The 7947-nt window shown below is 43.5% G+C and overlaps 1 non-coding gene across 1 annotated transcript; it reads right to left on the bottom strand.

Annotated features, from left to right (window-relative positions):
* Window positions 1-7183: 7183 nt before the first annotated feature.
* On the bottom strand, window positions 7184-7270 carry TRNASTOP-UCA. The gene has a single exon. It is a non-coding gene; the product is annotated as a tRNA-Sec (tRNA).
* Between the last annotated feature and the right edge of the window lie 677 nt (window positions 7271-7947).

The raw sequence follows: 7947 nt of genomic DNA, 5'->3' as shown, positions 1-7947 counted from the left end.
AGGTCTAGAAACCAGTGCCCCGAGACAGAGTGGCACGTATTGGCTAACGTGTGGTGGACGGTACCGCAGCGGGAATCGCAAGCCGCCGTAGTCCTCACCACCAGGGAAGGATGGGCATACATACTCCCGGAAGGGGAAGACTATCCCCGCATGGTCTCGCTCTCCCATTTGTCGTGGCGCTCCTTATGAGAATCACTGCTGTAAGAGCTACCACCTCCTCCGTGAATACCTGGTTGGTGTTAGCCCAAAGTGCTATTAATGCGACATCGTTTTGCTTACTGCGTACATATGCCATGGGTGCCATGATGGAGACCTGTTTCATCAGCGTCTGCACAGACCTGACCCTCATCCAGCACTATTCCTTACTGAAGACAATTGATAAGACTATTACATATACGGATTTGTATGCTTTGGGTCCCGCCCAATACAATGTAGACACATCTATGTATTCGTTCTGTCTTCTTGGCTTGTATTTTTGCTGCCTTTGCGGCCGTGGCCTAGTCTCCCAGTGCTGTGCGTGGTTTCCCCTCCGCACTGTCTCCTCATGGTCCCTGACATCGCTCGAGAAAGCGAGGGGAGGAGTGTAAGGGACTGCGGAAGACTTTGTTACAGCCTAGCTAGGGAATTTCCGCCTTCTCGAGCCGAGAGGTTACTGAAGGACATAGATAGGTACTGAAGGACACAGCTGCTTTGAATGGCCCTTTGCCAGGTAGTTGAAAGCCCCCCTTTGGGAAGTACCTAATTCTATATTCATGAGCTGTTTTTGTGTAGTGCTTATTAACGCTGACTGTCTGCCCCTCCGTTGGACTCCGTCCCAGGCAAAGCTCTGGTGTGCTGGGTTCCCCGCCTCCGTGACTGCAACGCTTGGAGTCCCTGTTGCGGGTGGGTCACTAACCTTCAGTAAAGCCAATAACTCACAGCTGTGTGTAAGCCTTGTTTTTCTCAGAGTCCTCCTGCCAGGCATGTGGTGCTTCGAGCACCTTGGCCCAGAACACCCAGCCCTCTCACTTTCCCTGGATCCAGCTTTCCAGTACGGAGATGTCAGCAGGAAAGCTCCTCCCCTGCTCCTCTGCCTTCCGCTCTCTCCAGCCCTTAGCTATGGCGCTCTGGCTCTGGGAAGGTCAGCCAGCAACCCCCTCTCGCTGCCCCCCTGGCCTTCAACTTTCACCTGGACTCTGACATTCCAACTCTGGCAGGTCTTGCTCAGGTAGCTCTGATTCACCAGGCCTCTATCTCAACAAGCCTCTCTTTCCTTGGGACCCAGGTGCCTGATCCTTTATAGCCCAAGGGGATGCTGCCCCACGCTCTTAATCAGACAAACTGGGAGCACCTGGTCTGGCACTGTAGCATTGGACCCAATTCATTCACAGGGGCCAGCTCCCCTGTGACACAATCCTTCTGACTGCCATATATTGACCCCCACCAATGTAGCAACTGAGCATCTCCCAAACCATTAATGTTTCCAGGGGGTAGAGTGGGGGGAAAACATGGTGGCGCACTTCTAGGCTCTGCTCACAAAATAAGTTTCACCCATCTGAGTCCCCAAATGAGATGCTGTTCTTGGTAGGCTGTGTAGATATTCAAAATAGGATTGAGAAGCTGTTTGGCTCCCTTTTTTGGGGGGGAGGGGGCTCCAAGATTCCCAAGCACTTGGCTTCTTGGTTGGGGGAATATTAGTGGTGTTACTGTCCAAACGCAACCCACTTGTGGCACCAAAATCAGATTCACTTGGAGTAAATAGTGCAGCTGTCTGACCCTCCCTCTCCCTTCTTACATGATGGATTACATAGTTGACAGCAGTGACATTTAAATGATCATCGCTGGGCAGCTGAGTGAACCCCTCATTGAGATTAATAGGACAGCTTATACCTCTCAGAGCTATTAGTCCAGGCTCTCTGCAGAATCACATAATGTCTCTGCATCTATTATGCTCAGGGCAGGTCTATAGTGCACTGGTGCAGCTGCACCGCCATAGCGCTTAAGAGAGGATGCTTCTATGCCAACAGGAGAGCTTCTCCCTTTGGCGTAGTTAATCCCCAAGAGGAGGTAGTTATGCCAACGGGAGAAGGCCTCCTGTCCACATAACATGGTCTACATGGGGGGTAAAGTTGGAATAACTATATCACTCAGGGGTGTGGATTTTTCACACTTCTGAGCAACATAGTTATACCAATATAGGTCTGTAGTGTAGTCCAGACCTCAGTAGACGTCCCTGAGGTTTTCTTCACAACTTTTACAGCTAGAGATTTAAAAGAGAGAGCCAGCTGAGATTCTGTAGAACAAGTTAGTAGTTGGAATAGGTGCTGGTATGGAGAATATTAGCTGTGAATATAGCCTTCCAACATGGCAGAAAAGTATCCCACACTTTACTGAGGAACAGAAAACTAAGGCCCAGATCATCAAAGGTATTTAGGTGACTAAATCTCATGGGAATAAGTAATAAAAATATCTTTGAGGATCTGAGCCTAAGTGATTAGCTCAAAATCATGCAGGAACACTGTAGGAGAGCCACAGACTGAACACCGATCTCCGACCTCCCACCAGCTGCCCTAACCATAAATCATTCTTCCTCCCCACAGCTACATGTCTTCCTCAGCACCGTTCCCTCTAAGCTGTGTGCGTGTGCGCGCACACACACAAATCCTAACCCCCATGCACATGGCGAAACACCACGTGCACAAAAATTTGCACAGAAGAATTTTTTTGCCTGTCAAAAATAGAGGGAATATCATTCCTCAGTAATGAGCCCTCCTCCTCACAGCTGCTCACTAATTGTATGCACAGAATAGAGGCTGAGTAAAGAAAAACTATTTGATTCCCCTAGGCATGGGGCCAAATATATCAAAAAAGTTGTTTTATTGATACATAATAGAAGAACAGAATGAAACGATGCTCCAGTCTGACTTAGCTGAGTAAAGGTCGATCTTTGCTCCTGGGGCTGTCTGGAACAAAACAACTGGAGTGTTGCAGGATAAGTCTGGAGTAAATTAACTCAAGATGCAGTGGACAGACTTACCTAATTGTCCCTCTCGTATTGAAGTTTCTAGTCTGTCTCATCCAGCCTTCACTTTCCTGAGCAGTTACAATAAAATAAAATCATCCATTCACCTGTTCCCAAATAGAGATTTCCAAAAGCAAACCAAGGTTAACCACTTGACAAATGGTTTTCTATTGCTGTAAGTCAAAACAAAAGTGTCTATATTAAATTGCATTGGCCAATAATCTGATAACCAGGAGATTGAATTTCTTAGCCAATAGTTCCCTGCTACAAAAGAAAAGCCCACATAGAGTATCTTGATGCTTCTGAGTAATTGGGTCTTTGTTACTTTATCACAAAATAAATGCTACTGTATTTTAATGAAAGGGCTAATTTCAGGTTGACTAACACAAGGCAGTTGATATCTCCTTTTTAATATTTGTGATGCATAATTCCATTTCTCCATCTTAACAAAGAAAAAAAAACCCTGTTTGTCACATTAGTTGTTTCCACAGTTTTGCAAGAAAAATGGTACTGACACTAAATCAGAGGCATGAGATATTATTCATTTTCAACTTTAAAATCAGCCATATCCAAAATATTCTCTCTTAATTTGCATGTCCCTTGATCTATTACAGTGTGGCTGAGACAAGAAAGGAAATTAAGTCAGAGATAGATTTCCTTCCAATTAAAATATAATAGAGACAGAGGGCTTCATCCTTCACTCTCTTGCACTAGTTTTATACTAGCAGGTTTCAGAGTAGCAGCGGTGTTAGTCTGCATCCGATGAAGTGAGCTGTAGCTCACGAAAGCTTATGCTCAGATAAATTTGTTAGTCTCTAAGGTGCCACAAGTACTCCTTTTCTTTTATACTAGCATTACTGCACTGGCTCTAATAGTGTAAAACATGAATATAACAATGGCAAATCATACCCACAGGTTTATAGGACAGAGTTCTCTCTCTTTGCTCTGGCCATTTTCACTGCTCAGATGGTATGAAATGGCAAAACCTGGCTCTAACTGGCCAGTTGAGAATTGTCTATGTTGGTGAAGCTCTCAGCTGACATAAAGCACTTAAATCAACTCCTGCCTCAACTGTTTTTCCTATCTTAGCATAGTTGGTTGAGGGAATGCTCGAATCTGAACTACACCCATTCACAACTGGTGCATGGTCCATAGGGACTTTGGCTCATTGGTGTAAATTAGAGTTGCCCATAAACTGCTGTAATTTATGCTATGGGACCAGTGCCGGTGCAGCATGAGAATCAGGGAGGCATAACGTGCCCTTTAACCAGAGGTGAAAGTAAGTCGTGCCAGACCAGACCGGCTTCCCCAGTGGTGATTTAAAGGGCCGGAGCTCCAGCTGCTGCAGGGAAGCCCTGGCCCTTTAAATCACCACCGGAGCTCTGGCAGTCGGACTCAGGTGGGGATTTAAAGGGCCCAGTGCACCTGCCACTGTGGGAAGCCCCGGGCCCTTTAAATCACGGCCGGAGCCCTGCCGCTGCTACCCTGCTCAGGACACCGGCGCACCAGTAAGTCCTTTAAGGCACTTTCCCCCCTGCCTTTAACAGATCTCAGCAGAGGATAGAATCCGGCCTGTGTATTTGTTCTTGTTTAAATTTCTCTATGGAACTTCTGGGTTCCTTCCAGGTAACCCTGTATCTCCAAGCCTTTATGTAATCCATCAGCTATTCCATACATTATGGTGGATTTAGTGGTCTGTGTACAGTCCAGATTAACTGCCTTTTAAACTATAGAATTTGGAGTTGGGAAAGGTCTGTTAGATCACTGAGTCCATTTTCTGGCTGCAATGGGATTAATTGTACTCCACAGATGCAGGATGAGTCCAACAGAATGTTGAAATTATCCTATCTTACCTGCTGAAAGAGCCAAAAGAATTGAGTCCATTGTAGAAAACTGCTACCCCACTAAGGGTGAGATAATAAACCACTGTAGTCAATGGGAGATCAGTGAAGCAGGATTGGGTCTGCACTGAGGTAGTACAAGAGACCTAGTGATCATTAACAAGGTATGCAGAAAAGGCTTTGCAAGAAGTACAGGAAATAATGAAAGGTTTGAGACTTGGGGGAATTGTAGGTCCTGACCTTCCAGTAAGATCTGCTTGGGGAGGGTCCAGTATCCATTTCAGATTCAGGGCTGCAGGTCATTAGATGTTTGCAGCTCAGTTCAAGAAAGCACTTAAGAGCCTGGCTTTTTAAGCATAAGCTTCAGTGACCTTCTGGAATAGGGGTGATTTCCTGAATCAGGGTCCTGGGTTGGAATTTTGCCAGGACACTAAAGCTAATACCCCTTCACATATCCCTTACCCATTGCAATTCAGAGGCACACTGCTAGATGCATACCCTTTGCCTCCAATGGCTTGTCAGTCTCTATAACTGTGCTCCTCTTTTGCAAGAATTCTGAGCTCTGTTGCTAAAGCCACCAAGGGGTTAAATTGCTGATCTATATGTCAGAGTTTTAAAATGTCAGCAGCAAAACCCACATCGTTCTTGTGTGTGTGTGTGCATTAGGATTTAAATATGCATGCCAAAAATAAAACACAGTATATTGAACAAAGAAATAATAGTTTTTAAGATAGATCAATTTTTCCATTTTTGAAAGAAAATGGTGAAATCAGCAGCACCTGCAAAAGTAGTAAATAGGGAAAGTAGAAGAATCATGGATAATTAATACCCATCAGAGAAAGAAATATTTGATAGAAAATATTTCTCAACTAGTGTAAATTAGCTTAGATCTATTGATTCTGAAGGAGAAATACTCATTTTCATCACCTGAGGATCTCAATCAGTGTGATTTCACACACACACACACACACAACACACATATAATATATAACTGGGGGTAGTCAATAGGTGGACCCGGAAATCTTTTTATTTACTTATTATTATCATTATTGTTATTTTTTTTAATTATTTCTCGGGTCTAGACCTTGACTATACTTTGACCAAGAAATTTGGACCTTGACAAAAAATAATTGACAACCCCTTATCTGGGAGAGTATTGTTTCAAAATATGGAGATGGTGTAGCATAAATTATTTGTCATATTTTGTTTGTTAATTATTTTAAAGAAACTATGATTATTTTGCATATTGATTCCTTACAGAGCTAATAACATAAAAAATAAAACAAAATGTTTACATACATGCTTATCATTCAAAAAATAAAATCAAACAAAAAAAAGATACTTAAAGGCATAAAGTTCAGAACAAAAATTGCCATATGATCAAAGGTTCCAAAATGCTATTATAGCTGATGTTGGTTGTTGCCAATAGAGAAATATTTGCAAAACAGTTTCCATTTGTCTCAAATACACAACTTTCTGTAATATTCCTTTTGGGGACTGAAATGTTCTCTGTTTGACATTTACTCAGAGGTGAATATTTCTGGAAAGTCTGAACAAAATTTCTTTGTCCAGTTGTTAGTTTTATATATATGTTTTGGCAGAAAAAAATCTCATTTTCAAACAATTTTTTCCCCACAACTTGCTGATCATTCAGAAATGACGGACATTTTAAATTTGGCATGCAAGGAAACCAATGCGCTCTTTTCTAAGATTGAAAATAAAAAAGGCAGAATAACAATAAACTTGTAAGCAACTGAAAAATCACTTTTGACTCTGCTTAATAGCCTAATGACTTTGTCTGTGGTAACATAACATCCCCTTAGGGCAGTGATTCTCAAACTGTTGTACTGGTGACCCTTTTCATATGGCAAGCCTCTGAGTGTGACGCCCCCCCTTATAAATTAAAACATTTTAAATATTTAACACCATTATAAATGCTGGTTACAAATTGGGGTTTGGGATGGAGGCTGACAGCTCGTGACCTTCCATGTAATAATCTCATGACCCCCTGTTTGAGAACCCCTGCCTTAGGGTATAGCTACACTGCAATTGAAAACCTGTAGCTGGCCCTTGGCCAGCTGACTTGGGCTCAGGCTAAGGAGCTGTTTAACTGCTGTGTAGACATTGAGCCTGGACTGTAGGATCCTAAGCTCAGGCAGCAGCCTGATTATCTAAACCTGCAATTCAACAGCCCCTGAGCCAGTTGTGGCTATTTAATTGCAGTGTAGATATATTCTTAGAGGCAAATTGGAGTTTTCTCTGCTTTTTTCATTTGTTCCCCCATTCAGGGGTCTCAATAGATTTCTGTGCCAGACAACAGAATAATAACCTACTACACACCCGCCCATGAGGTGGAATTGAACCACTCTGTTGCTAGACAGCTACAGGTTTGAAGCCTGCACCCCAGACCACTGAGGATCACCTGGGCAAAGTCAAAAAGCCAACACCTAAATATATAAAGCACCTATAGATGAAGTTTGACAGTGAGGGTTATATAACAGAGGTGGGCAGGAACTGCCTCTGTTTCTGAGTGTAATGTGGCCAGTTGGTTTCATCTAAAAGAGGTTTATTTCTCCTATGAGGACTTAACAGGATGGCTGGCTGAATAAGGGTAAATAAGCTCTCATTTGAATCAGTAGAGATACAAAGGATCTGGGAGACTGATCAGCTGCCACACTGTATCTTATCCAGAATTACAGGGCTTGATAATCGCTTGGGGAAGACATCAGTGCAGTTTTTTGAAGTGGGATGTTGCAGATTTAAAGGGGCCAGGCATTGCCAGAATGTTTGGAAGCACATTTCCACACTAAGAGCCCTTTCCTGATTAATGGCTTCTCCAGCCCTCTGCAACAAGCCAGAGGGGTCCACTGTGACCACTTCTTAAAGGCTCTGTGTTCTATTGAACTCTCCAGTTATTGATATTGCATCCATCCTATGTGTTTCCCTTCAGGCTGGGGTGCAGGTGATTTTGCACATTCCTCTTAACAGAGAAAGCGTCTCAAAAAGGAGGAGAGAATTAACAGCCACAAAGCATGACAGCTTGGCCACTCAGAAATTCCCAGGAAGAGATGAAATGCCTTATCTAGCTTACAGAAGAAACCTGTG

This window comes from Dermochelys coriacea, chromosome 4, assembly GCF_009764565.3.
Source record: "Dermochelys coriacea isolate rDerCor1 chromosome 4, rDerCor1.pri.v4, whole genome shotgun sequence".
NCBI lineage: Eukaryota > Metazoa > Chordata > Testudines > Dermochelyidae > Dermochelys > Dermochelys coriacea.
The sequence above is the reverse complement of the archived record's forward strand: the minus strand, read 5'-3'. Positions and strand labels throughout refer to the sequence as shown.